At 44.8% G+C, this 14,250-nt stretch overlaps 1 non-coding gene across 1 annotated transcript; it reads right to left on the reverse strand.

Moving 5' to 3' along the window:
- Positions 1–4,895: 4,895 nt before the first annotated feature.
- On the reverse strand, positions 4,896–4,969 carry trnat-cgu (transfer RNA threonine (anticodon CGU)). Its single transcript has one exon. It is a non-coding gene; the product is annotated as a tRNA-Thr (tRNA).
- Between the last annotated feature and the right edge of the window lie 9,281 nt (positions 4,970–14,250).

The raw sequence follows: 14,250 nt of genomic DNA on the forward strand, positions 1-14,250 counted from the left end.
TGCACCGCTTCCCCCCCCTGAGCCGCCGGATGGTGGACCAGAATCTCCTTGAGGCCGTCCGGAAGTCGTTCTCCATAGCCTCCCCGAACTCCTCCCAAGCCCGAGTTTTTGCCTCAGCAACCGCCGAGGCCGCGTTCCGCTTGGCCTGTCGGTACCCATCAGCTGCTTCCAGAGTCCCACTGGCCAAAAAGGCCTGATAGGACTCCTTCTTCAGCTTGACGGCTTCCCTCACCACTGATGTCCACCAGCGGGTTCGGGGGTTGCCGCCACGACAGGCACCGACCACCTTACGGCCACAGCTCCGGTCGGCCGCCTCAACAATGGAGGCACGGAACATGGCCCATTCGGGGTCAATGTCCCCCACCTCCCCCGGGACATGGCTGAAGCTCTGCCGGAGGTGGGAGTTGAAACTCCTCCTTTCAGGGGATTCCGCCAGCCGTTCCCAACAGACCCTCACAATATGTTTGGGCCTGCCAGGTCTGACCGGCTTCCTCCCCCACCAGCGGAGCCAACTCAACACCAGGTGGTGATCAGTTGACAGCTCTACCCCTCTCTTCACCCGAGTGTCCAGGACATACGGCCGCAAGTCCGACGATACAACCACAAAGTCGATCATCGAGCTGCGGCCTAGGGTGTCCTGGTGCCAAGTGCACATATGGACACCCTTATGCCTGAACATGGTGTTCGTTATGGACAGTCCATGACGAGCACAGAAGTCCAATATCAAAACACCACTCTGATTCAGATCGGGGGGGCCGTTCCTCCCAATCACGCCCCTCCAGGTCTCACTGTCATTGCCCACGTGAGCATTGAAGTCCCCCAGCAAGACGAGGGAGTCTCCCGGAGGAGCACTCTCCAGTGCCTCCTCCAGGGACTCCAAAAAGGGTGGGTACTCTGAACTGCTGTTCGGTGCATAAGCACAAACAACAGTCAGGACCCGTCCCCCCACCCCAAGCCATGCGTCGAGGTGAGTCCGACTATATCTAGCCGGAACCGCTCAGCCTCGCGCACCAGCTCAGGCTCCTTCCCCAGCAGAGAGGTGACGTTCCACGTCCCAAGAGCCAGCTTCAGTAGCCGAGGATCAGACCGCCAAGGTCTCCGCCTTCGACTGCCGCCCAGCTCACAAAGCACCCGACCCCCTTGGCCCCTCCCACGGGTGGTGAGCCCGTCAGAAGGGGGACCCATGTAGTTTCTTTGGGCTGTGCCCGACCGAGCCCCACGGGCACAGACTCGGCCACCAGGCGCTCGCCAGCAGGCCCCACCCCTGGGCCTGGCTCCAGGGGGAGGCCCCGGTAACCCACGTCCGGGCAAGGGTACACGGTGTCCATTTTTCTTAAACATCTTAGGGGGTTCTTGTGAGCTGTTCTTTGTCTGGTCCCTCATCTAGGATCTGTTTGCCATGGGTGACCCTACCAAGGGCTTAAAGCCCCGGGCAACATAGCTCCCAGACTCATTGGGGCACCACGGTAAGGTGACAGCTCATGGGGGGGATTCACGGATTAAACGCGGGTTATTCCTCAGTGTGAAAGGGGCTATAGAGTCTTCAGGATTCAGGAGTCTTCTTTGAACCAGGGTTCCAGAACCCCTCCACCAACACTGCCTTACTGTATACAGAAAATGAGCCTGTACTGGAAGTACAAGAACATTTATTCAAATGTGCACGAACCTCAACTCAACAGGTTTAACAGAGCTACAGGCTATCTAAGCAAATAAAAACACCTGAGTTCAGCCATTTAGCTTTTCAATTCCTCCTTCTGTAGCACATCAAACATAATCAAGTAAGCCTTTTACAAGAGGAAATATTACTAAAAAAAAAACACAGTATGCACAGTGTTACAATTTTCAACAGATCAACAGATACAAAATAATGAACAATATTTCAGTCCAGGAACTGAACATGTTTTAATCTCACTGTGGCACAGTCAATAAATACTTCAACAAGAGGGAATATTGCTAAATAAAAAGTCAAAATCTTAAATTAAGAGTTCCTTATATGGTCTGATAAGTTATTCCCCTGATTGAGTAGCCTTTTAAACTAGCCTCCCCACATTTTACCCATTATTAATGCCTAAGGTAGTTTAGTAAATAGGCTATAATAGGCAGAATAGGATATTGTCTCGCGTTTTTCATGTGCCATGGAACCAGACACTGTTTATTTGGTGTAAGAAATTAGAGTGGCCTATAGGTAGGGGTGGGCGTCGACACAACAGAAAACAAATCTCTCACCTCTCTCTAAATATGACGAGCAGGGCCGCAGTATCTTAACTTCCAAATCGCGCGCTACGCGTCACACACGGTCCATTCGCTGAACAGACGACGCACCCAATGCCTGCGAATACAACCTCCTCACTTCACTCTTTGGTAGACCTATGCAGCATTGGCTAAAGTACGTTACGTGGTTGAAATAGGGAAAATCGTGCCTATGTTATTCTTTCTTGGCACATATCAGTCAAAGCGTAGTCTGAAGGATGTATTTGGGAATTTTTACAGAGGCACAACGCATGTTTACAGAGGCACGTGCCCCGGTAAAAAGTGTCTGGTGACGTGCCTGCATTAGATTACCAAAATTATGACTATGCTATATACAGCTTACTTCAAAAGTACACTCCTTCGGGTAAGTAAAATTCTTGCGCCTTGTGCAAACCTCAATGCCAGTGAGGATGCTCGGAAGATCCTAGAATCATGAACTGATCCCGGCCATTTAGCCTCAGTGTTGGAAATGAAATGACCTCCATCACAGATCATCTGTATGCTCGGAGGACAGGAGTCAATGATGAGGTACTTGGATTCACAGGGCAAAAATGTAACATTGCTCAGCATTACTCAAAGGGGTTGATGTGGTGTTTTTCAAAACGAGACATCCAGTTCAGGAAAAAAATTCTGTTTACTCGTCAGCCTCCACAGGTCCAGCAGGGGCCTGGATGCGTACATGTGTACAGTCTAGTGCACCGATAACATTGGGGAAACCTGAGGGAGATGATGAACTTAATACAAATACTTCAGCAAGTAGGTTGTTTTACATTATTGGCTATTGTAAATGTGGAGCTGCAGCCTGAAAGGACCTGCCCCCCATTTTTCTGAGTCTGGTCCTGGGTGGGTGTAGATCGGGATTTTGTGAAATGTGGGACCGAGATGTAATAAGGTATCAATTAGTTTTAATAACTTCCATGTTCTTTTTAATTTAATTTCATGTTAACTACTTGTGTTTCTTTACTGATTGATATTGATTTTCCGAGACAGTGAAAGTGGTGATATGATGACCACAATTTTTTTTGTTTTGTTTTTTATACAGCGCGGAACTTTATTAGGTGAAAGTTTTTTCCGGGAGTCTGTTTCAGCCGGTCAGACATTCTTTGAGACACAGCTAAGCTAAGCTTGAACGTTAGCCTGCCAAGGAGCAGGCTAGTTCAGGGGCATAAATTACCATGGTTACCGTAGTGTAGAGGTTATCACTTTTGCCTCACACGCGAAAGGTCCTCAGTTCGAAACTGGGCGGAAACATTACTTGCTCCTCCTTTATTTATTTCATCCTTGTGTGAAGATGTATGACTGCACGTTAATGATAGCAACATCAACATATTCATAATAATGGATAGGAGGGGAGCCTCATCTGCTATTCTTGACATGTAAAGTCAATTTTTGCAGGTTTTCAAAAGATTTTCTGATGCTATGGTGTGAAACGGACTTTGGCGAATCCCTCGCTGCTGAGGGAAAATGGCAACTTTCGGTCAAGGAATCGAACCCTGTTCCTCCGCTTGACAGGCAGATTCTAACCTTTGACCATTGAAGAAGATACAAAATGTGTTGCTTCACTGTCGTGCCAATTCTGAGAATACAAGCTGTAAGAGGAGTGTGTTACGATCCCACTTCTGACTCTAATTTGTTGAAACTCAACAATCTCTTTCCGCTAGCAACACAATTTGGGAAAACTTGCCTCATTCTTTGGCTTCCGGAACACTAGGGGCGTGTCTGAAAGGGGATGGCTGTGGATTTGGATGTGTGGGGGGGGGGCGATTGCTGAAAAAGTGACATCACTTTTTCACAAACACGGATTGGCACTTTTTCTGGGGGCAATTCAAAAAAGGGGAGTACTTGAAAAAGAGGTTCTGACACTTGCTGGCGCTTCGTGTGTGCTCCCCACAGAGACTCAGAACTAACACCAAAAACGTGAAAAAGATGATTTTGATTCTCTATCCCCTTTAACAAAATTTTGGAGCGTCCTCCTTTCCAAATAATATGTTCTGTTTCTTGTGAAAATATAATTTGCCATGAAGACGCCCATCCTCATATATTCTGTAGTCTGTGCTTACTTTTTAGGACCTGGAGTTATGCCAGCGTTAATTATGCAAATGAGGTGATGTCATCATTTGTGTGCTAATAGTTGAGATTTTACGGATATTTATGAATTTTATTAAGTCTTTATTTAAACTTTCAGGATGTCCACTACTCGAATAATAATAAATAATGTGAAAAAATTGTTCAATACAAGCCCATAGGCATGTATCCAGCTCTTTCACACAGGAGAGACAAACTTCTCCTTCGACTAAATCTCCTCGTGGTAGTTAAGCCGACTCCAGTGCAAGTTTTTCTGTGTTCTTATCTTGCCTTTGTTTCCCAATGTTCGCCTCCCCATTCCCCATGCTCTAGTTTCCTCGTGCCGGTGTTGTGGCAAAAAGTGATTGTCTGTCACAATCTGATTTGCGGCTGCGGGAGCGCGCACGGCAGCCCGTTAAGCGGTAGCGCAAAACAGTCTGCTTTTCTCTGGATTAAGGGGTCATAATATGCAGATACACACAATTGCATTAAAATGTAGACCTAATTATAGCTTCGAGAGTTTGAAGTTTATCACATGAAGACAGTTACTTGATAAGTCATAGCAAGCTCTGAAGGACCACAGGCACTGCTGGGATTTGAACCCAGGATCTCCTGTTTACGAAACAGGCACTTTGACCAACTAAGCCACAGCGCCACAGCGCCACATGGTTAATAAAACTGATGAAGGAATAAAGAGCAGGAACTGGATCCACCTCAGGTAGTGGTTTTTGTGATTTATTTCCACTATTCATTTGATCTCTGCATAAATCAGGGCTTGATGTTATTCATGGAGGTGCCTCAGTTAAATCCGCACTCGCTGGCCTTTTCCAAGCTTTAATTCCATATGACTCATTAGCCTATGCTACGTAGCCTTGCCCCTCGTCTGCTTGGCAACACTTGGTGTCTTCTGTGTGCCTCATCAGAGCCATACATCCCTAAACCAACAGTCTCAACTTGCCCTCTGTGTGTGCGGCCTTGTTAATCTCACCTGGGACAACAGCTGGAGGGCTTATGCCACTGTGCTTCATACAGACAAGGTCCTAAACATGGCATCGTCGCATCTTCCCATGTTGGGATTTTCATCCTACACAAGACTTAAATCTCTCCCCTGTGCTTTTGTCTTCCTGACTCTACCACCTGAAGTGCACACATGTGGAAGATGCACTCAAATGCCCTTGGGTGCAAAGCTACATGATCAATTTGGAGCTGGAAGCTGACACCCTCTCTACCTTTAAGATTATGCCTTAAACTTTCTGTTTAAATCAACAATGATTAAAGCTATGGTAGGTAATCCTGGAGAGCTAGCGAGAGAGCTAGCAAGATTCGAAAGTGTCCCCTCCTCTAAGCTCCACCCCGGGACGCTGATCTCGGATTGGTCAGCTTTTTCTCATTCCTACAGCTGCCACAGAGGTCTGATTATTTTCGTCCCTTTTTCTAAATGCATCTTGTATAGACTTCTCTCAGGATAGACGGACCATTTCACCCAGTATTACAAAATGTGTTTCTGAACAGGATTACCAACCATGTCTTTAATGGGATTCCAATATATCAGCACTTTTCTGACTCTGGGGAATCTCTGGTTGTGCTTTAAACTGCTTCAAGTCCTATCTGGAGGACAGGAAATATTTTGTTTCTGTGGGGTTCCCCAGGGGTCAATCCTGGGACCCCTATTGTTCAATCTGTACATGCTTCCATTAGGCCAGCTAATATGCAGCTATAATGTGTCCTACCACAACTATGCAGATGACACTCAGATCTACGTGTCACTGACGGCAGGAGAACACGGGCCTGTAGATACACTGTGTCGCTGCATCGAACAGATAAGTGTGTGGATGCAAAACAATTTCCTCCAGCTAAACTCAGACAAAACTGAAATCATTGTCTGTGGCCCACAGAAACAAAGAGAAAGTGTTATCAGTCACCTTGAGACTCTTTCTCTAAAACCTAATAATCAGGTTAGAAATCTCGGGGTAATATTGGACTCAGACCTGAACTTTAACAGCCACATTAAATCAGTAACATCAGCAGCTTTTTACCATCTAAAAAACATTGCCAGAATCAAAGGAATAGTGTCTAAAGCAGACTTAGAAAGACTGATCCATGCGTTTGTCTCCAGCAGGTTAGACTACTGTAACGGCCTGCTCACTGGGCTCTCTAAACGGGCTGTAAGACAGCTGCAGTACATCCAGAACGCTGCTGCTCGAGTCCTGACTAGAACCAGGAAATACGACCATATTAGTCCAGCGCTCAGGTCTCTGCACTGGCTTCCTGTCGCTCAGAGAATAGACTTTAAAACAGCTCTGCTTGTGTACAAGTCTCTTCATGGTCTAGCGCCAAAGTACATCTCTGACATGCTAAAGCCGTATGAACCAACTCGGGCTCTGAGAACCTCAGGGAGGGGTCTCCTGCTGGTGCCCAGAGTCAGGACTAAACAAGGTGAGGCTGCGTTTCAGTTTTATGCTTCTAACATCTGGAACAGCCTTCCAGAAGATGTGAGCCAGGCCTCAACTCTGACAATGTTTAAATCCAGGCTGAAAACAGATCTGTTTAGCTGTGCATATGACACCTGAAAGTATTTTATCTGCACTCTTCACTTTTTAATTAATTAATTAATGATTATTTTAATTTTTTATTTCTTTTTAATGATTTTATTGCCTTCTTGTGATTTTATGTAGCTGTAAAGCACTTTGATTTCTCCTCACATCATGATGACTGACGTGTGGAGAAATCCTGCTCTTCAGCACATTTTATTTCACATCCTATAAGATTTAAAGTTCACATTATTCAGCTTTGATGCTGCTTCCCGTCATCAAAACCTGGGCATCTGATGTGCAATTTAATGCAGTAAACACATGCGAGTCCATTCTTCCAGATATACCCAAAACACTCGTGATATAAAGATATAAACTTCAGACACCCAAATCATGCTCTAAAAGCACAGGTGGAAAAAACAAAAAGTTATTTTACCATATATGTCCCCTTTAAGACTTTCTCTGAGCATCTCAGGGATTTGCAGGGCTTGTGACTTTAGAGCATTTTTCAAGCAAAATGTAACTCAATGTTTGATATAGCAATTAAAAAGGACAAACATGGAATGAAACAAAACATAAGGATTGTAATATGACCACACTAATAAAAGCATTTGCAGAAAACAGTAAAATATTAACTCAGCAATAAAAACAAACTGTGTACAAGACATGAAAAGAGCACATTAAAACAAGGCAAACAGGCCAGTTGAGGAATCTATGGAGGCTTAAAATTCAAAATTGTTTTTATATTTTCATAGACAAACCAGTCTTCAAATAAAATTTATTTTTCTTAAATGGCATCAGCAACACATCCTCTCGCTTAGAGTTGCTCCAACATCATTCCTGGACCATTTATGAGCAAAAACTGCTGGATAGAAATTTGAAAGCCAGATAAGGAGCTGGGTACTGGGAGAGCACCGTTAGTTCTACCAATACTTTGCTCAGTGAGTTAGAGCAAATGAAAGATTTCACGTTTACTCAGTAAACCATGTACACTTCCAACTGTACAAGGACTTGATAAAGCTTACCCAGGATACCAGCTAGGAAATTTGGCTTCCCATTTAGAAGTTGTAAATTCAGAGGATGCAACATCAATAGGCATGTTCTGGCACAACTGCAGAACCTGCCATTACAGAGTGGAAAGGCAACAAGTTGCCTACTAAAGCACAATAGTAGAGTGGTACAGTGTAGGGTTGTCAAAGAATATTCTAAATTTGAATAGGTTTAAAAAAAAAAAAAAAGACAAAGGTGAAAATGAATATTCGAATGTGGAAAAACATCTGCGCAGCCACCGTCTGCCTTGAGTCGGCACACTGCATGACGGGGTCATGGACAGGTCACAGGAGTCGCACTCTGGTAAAGCGTCACTGCTGAAAGTTGACTTGTGAAGATGGCAGAAAGTTCAGGGCCCAACTTGACTGCAGGCGCAGAGAAAGTGATTTTAACCCCCAAAAATATGAAAAGTCCTTTCTGGAAATACTTCAGATTTTGGTCATTTGACAAATTTTGGAGCCTCAAGTTAAAGTTGTATGGAAGCTACGGTTAGCTTATCAGTCGACCACCAGCAACATGAGGTTACATCTTGAAAATGTTCACCCAAATGAACATGGCATAAAATTAAACTCAAATACATTGTCAAATGTGTTTATCAAAGCAAATTTATATAGCACATTTCATGTACAAACAGTTCAAAGTGCTTTACGTAAAATAAAAGTATTGCAGCAGGGAGTGCAAGAAGCATTAAAATACAAAATATAAAGAGAAACAAATAAAATAATTTAAATTAATTTAACAGGCAACAGTCTAGATAAGTTAAGATATTTCATGCATAGACACATGAGAAAAGAAATCTTTAACCTGGATTTAAAAATGTCTATATTTGGTGAAAGTTTAATCTCCACTGGCAGTTTGTTCCACTTGTTGGCAGCATAACAGCTAAATGCTGCTTCTCCATGTTTAGTCTGGAACTTAAGTTTAAACTTAATCTCCCTATACAAGTAGTCATGTCTCGTTGCAGTTCGCCTTGCAATTGACAAGGCTGTCGTCGCCTGGCTGATTGAAAGCACCCAGATGTGTATGTGCGTCAGACATGAGGTGCAAATACAGTTTTATGCTGTAGCTGATCGCTATTGTCAATTGAGCAAAGGCTGCAACTATTTAACACTTCCATAGCAATTCCTCTCAAGATGCAGAGCTTTGAGAAGCCATGTTTGAAACCAAAAGCAGAATGTCCGAGTCAAATATGACAGGCGATGCCTGCCATTTGCCTTGAACCCAGATGGTGTACACGGGCCATTGTTTCCCTCAGTCAAGAATTCTGAAGCAAGATCATTTGACAAGATTTTATTCAAAGACTAAAAAGAATCTTGTGCCATTGGGATTCAGCTTTCCGATCTGAAACAGAACTAGATTAGTTCCAGCATTGAGATAAAGACATTTGCAGGTACCACTCAACATACCCTCTGCACATCATGTTCAGCTCTAGCGGGCACTTGGGAAGAACTTTTTCTGCTGCCCAGAACCATGGCTGTCAGTAATATGCTCCTTCAAGTAGTGGACGTCCTGAAAGTAGTCTTTGCCCTTCTCATGCTGCTGGCTGAAGGTGCTGTAGGTTCCAGAGGGGTACAAGCCGTACAAAAGCCTGTAGTCAAAGTCAGGAGATCCACCCACACCAAAGCGTGGCACCAGTACGGTTGCGGATCCCGGTCCAGACCCTTGGCGGTCATCCGGGTAGCTGAATTCCTCCGTCTGCTGCTGGTAATTCCCGAGTTCAGCTTCCTTGGTGACACTGGAGGTCTCCCCTGACTGGAGGACAGGGCCAGGTGGTGACAGAGGGGCTGCAGGGAGAACGTCAGTGAGGCTGAGGGCTTGGGCTGACGCATCCTCAAAGACTGAGGGAGCAATAGCCCACTGGGTTTCTGTGTGGAGACATTTCACAATTAGTCCTTTTCACAGCAGAAGTTCTGATAGCACAGAGTCTTAACGTTGCAGTTTCCTAGGACGTAAAGTTAAAAGCTCCACAACTCCAGAGATTTTGAGCAGACGAAATGAGAAGCACAGGTGCAATGCTCGGGTTCCCTTTGGTGCCCCAGGAAGCCTGCTTAAAGTGAAGGGCCTTTCCTCCAAGCAGAAGGGAGCCATTATTACACCACTGAGCATCATTACCTCCGCCAAGGAGGTTATGTGATCACCCGAGTCTGTTGGTTTGTCTGGATGTTTGCTTGTCTGTTCGCTGCAATCTTGCGACCTGCCACAAGGTGGCGGGGCTTGGTTGTTTCGTTGTTGTTGAGGGAGGGGTAGGAGGCGCAGGGGGAAAGCTTACCCGAGCCTGTAGCAAGGTACAGAGGCTTCAGCAGTCAGATGGGTTGACGACAATCCTTGCTGCCGACTGGGCGAGACAGAATCGAAACTTAAAAAGCTCCGAGCCGGCATTGACTCGCCACCTGCCGAATCGCTGGCTCTGGGTGACCCAGCGGTCAGACGGGCAAGCAGCGAAGCCAAGCCAACTCGGAGCCCCCCAAGCCTCGACTGTCGCGTGACTTGACAAGCAAGCGCCCAGTTGCGGCAGCAAGGATTTTCGCTGTCAGGCCGTGAGTCACCCAGAGCCAGCATGAGTCGCCAGACTCAGGCAGTAACGGACGGATCGCAAGTCAGGACGGATCAGTAGGAGGCATGGCTCACTTAACCGACAAACAGGCTCGTGACAAACGGGGCGGGAGTTAGGTTTCGTTTCACTCAGTGTGTGACTGTGTGTTCGTGACTGAACACCATGCTAGAGAATGATTGTAGCCTAGTAGGCAACTAAAGAGGAATATATATTCCAGTGTCATCATTTCTCTCACGACTAAGGTGCAAGAGCGCTGTAACTGCCATTTGTTGACATGATGAAATGCCATCTGGCTCGACTTGGGCGAATAATTTTTTTTATTGTTTTTTTAAGGCGGATCAAATGCATGCCACCATCCGGTCTGCCCGGGTGACGTATTTATCCGGGTTGAAAACCGGATAACCCGGATTTTGTTACAGCTCTAAACACAAACGGAAGCCGTCTTTGCCGTTTCTGAGAAGTCGCATCTGAAAGATAGCATCTTAACTTTGTAAACCTTTTCAATCGGAACACGAGCCAGCTGAATCTATGCACAACTTTAAGCAGACTCATCGCTTTCTCTCGGACGTGGTGGATTACGACGTTAATCGTTTCAGACCATTCACTACAATATATGGGTGGATAAAAAAAAAAAAAAAAAAAAAAATTGCCCTTATAAAACAAAGCTTCCTTGGCGGAGGTCTGCACTCTGAGTGCATTTCGAGTTGCGTTTTAAAACACACGTTCTTAAAGAAAAAAAAATTAAAAATTTAATTCAAACAAAACATGGCAGGTTTCTGCTTCATAATAGAGCGCGGCAAGATTTGCTAGTGACTACATGAAAACGCACAGACACCTTTAGGCTTCCAAACATATTTTGGGCCATCTACACTCCAAGCAGAAGAGTTACCTTGTGGTCCAGATTGGGCAGCTCCAGGTTGCAGAGCGCCAGTGTCAGATCCTACGTCAACAGGCACATAAGTGACAGTAGAGTATCCTATTGCAGGCAGGCCAGAGCTCAAGCTGCTCAATGCTGGACCCGTCTGAACAGCCTGTGGGACACCAGAAGCTTGCACAGCCATTTGCACGGGCACAACGGAGCCAGAGCTGCTGAATCTTGGGTCTCCCTGAAGAGCACCTTGGACAAGGCCAGGAGCTTGGACAACCAGTTGCGTTGGCACAAGTGAGCCATAGCCACTGAATCTTGGGTCTCCCTGAAGAACAGGTTGACTTAGACCAGAGGATAGCACAGGTGTCGCCATATAAACGTCACTGGAAGCAGTGTAGGGCACGGTCACCGGGCGGCCAGCGGCTGCTCCCTGGTAAGAGCCAAAATTACCTGCAGCTCTTGTGCCGCTGCTGCTCTGGCCTGCTGATTTTGAACCTGGGTGCATGAGAACAAGTTTAGCAGAAGCTGATTCAAGCAAGCATGTAATGTTTTACCACAACAGATGATAGCACACCTTTAGTGGGAAAACCCCATGTAGCAGCAGTCAACAAGGCAAAGAGGGAAACCCTGAAATTATGTACAACAAAGAGTAAGAATGCAATATAAACTAATGTTTCCAAGCAAACAAAAACTGTAAAAGGCAGCTTGTGCTTATACCTCAGGAAGAACCCAGCAGCTGTCATAGTGAAAACAAGCTATGAGAGGAGACAGCAAGGGTGAAGGTTTATAAATAATGCCACAGACCAGCCCAGACCAATCAAAGCTTGACGTGCTAACAACAGACAGCTGCTTGTGAGGGACTATCAGGACAGGTGGACGCTGGAGGCACATCTGGTTGCTCTGGTATCAGCCTCATTGTCTCCTCTCGCCTCCACCCTCCTGTCTGTGCTAAAGGCACTTAGTCACTGCCAAATATTTTACTGTCGTAAAATAGCTCTACCCAAATGGTCGTAATTCTCAGATTTTCTATTTCAGTTAAACGTAGAAGCTGGAAATAACATCCTGGATGTTGAGTTTTCACACCGACCCACTGACACATTAAACAAGTTAACTGAGGCCTGTAGAGTCTGAGATGTAGCTCTTGTTGGTCCTTTAAAGGAGACATGTTTTGCCCTTTTTGGTACAATTTCCCGAGGTCTTACTGAAATGTGTGAGACAGGTCAGGAGCTCCTGGTCTTATTGGCCAAGTTTTTCCCCCAAAAGTGTATTTTATTTCCTAAACATGATGCTTTTCTAACTTTAACCCAGTACTTTTAATGTTTTACACCTTTCGACCAAGTAGTTTTGGAAAAAAAGGTGAAAAACGAAGGAAGGAAACAACGGTCTCACAGCAGTTCAAAGACTGGTGTCAAACACAAGTCCCGTGTTTAGGAGATGGCTGACTGTCCTCTGCATCCTTTTTAATCTCCTGACTTGGTCAGTGTTACTTGTTGATAATCCAGCGGTGCAGGATGATGTTTCCTGTTAGTTTTGGCAGAACTGGTGCTCAGCTGCTGGCACAGAGGAATAACTGGCCCAGCAAAGAGCCTCCAACACATAACCAACCGGATGATCCAGAACTTCCTGCAGCTAAACAAAGAGAAAACAGAGGTCATTGTCAGCTGTTAAAAATCTGAGCTCAGCTTCAGGCTGTGATGTTAAAAAGCAAAAACCAAGCAGGAATCTGGGTGTTATTATGGACTCAGAGCTGAACTTCAGCAGCCAGATCAGCTCAGTTAGGAAGTCAGCCGACTATCACCTGGAGAATATTTCCAGGATTAAAGGACTTCCTTCCCTGGTTACCTGTCAGATTTTATTACTCATTTTAAAAGCTTTGAATAGTTGGACGGTTGCCTCTGTCTATGATCTGTGAACTCCTTACTCCCCTGATTGCTGCTCACACGGCCCACTGTTTAATATAACTGAGCTGTTCATTAGATGGAAATGAATCCCTGCATACTCCTAAAAATCACTTTATTTTGAGGCTTTTTCTTCAAATTAAAACCCCACTTTCATAATTACTCGGGACTCTTTGTAAAATGCAAATAAAACCAGAAAGATATGATCTTAGAACTATTAAAAAGTTCTATCTAATTAGAAATAGTGCAAGTTCAGTGCCATCTGTTGGTGTCCTTAGCTAGGAAATAGTTTTTGAATTGCTCTGTATGAATGAATTGGATACATTCTGAATGGAATTAATTGGATTATAATTACGATGAATTGAACTCCAATTGGCCTGAATTGGACTTTATTACTGAAGTGCCCTGAGATGACATTTGTTGTAATTGTAATAGTTTATTTTGGCAACATTTGAAACAAACTGACATTATTCTGTCTTGGGAAACACTGCTGGTGGAAAACATGATACTGGCTGCTGAAAAACTGGCAGAAGTGGACCTTCCAACGTGACAGTGACAGGAAGTAATCAGCTGAAGTCGTCCAGAGATTAACAGAGAACACAAATCAACATTCTGGAATCCGGACTTCAGTTCCATCCAGAATCTGTGGTTGGAACCACAGACCAGAAGAGACAGAACAGAAGCCTTCACAAAGCTGTGATGTCATCACTGTAGTGACATCACAATCGATGTCATCTCTGATCTTGTATGACATCACAAAGTTTCTACAGGCCAGACATTTTCACTGCTTTTTCACAGTTGGTCAGGAGTTTATCTGAAGAAACACGTCCAGTTTTTGAAGCAGATTTGAAAGTCACAGCAAACGGTTTTCACATCGCCTAAAACAGTAATTACTGTCTTCAATAATCAATTTAACAAGCACTTAGAGACAACGCTTACTTACTATCTTAAAAAGTAATTTTGATTTTAAGTACTTACAAACAACAAGCTAAATTTTTTTGTTTTTTATTCTTTCATCAGTTTTATGAACCATGT

The sequence above is a fragment of the Odontesthes bonariensis genome, chromosome 11, assembly GCF_027942865.1.
Source record: "Odontesthes bonariensis isolate fOdoBon6 chromosome 11, fOdoBon6.hap1, whole genome shotgun sequence".
Lineage (NCBI taxonomy): Eukaryota > Metazoa > Chordata > Actinopteri > Atheriniformes > Atherinopsidae > Odontesthes > Odontesthes bonariensis.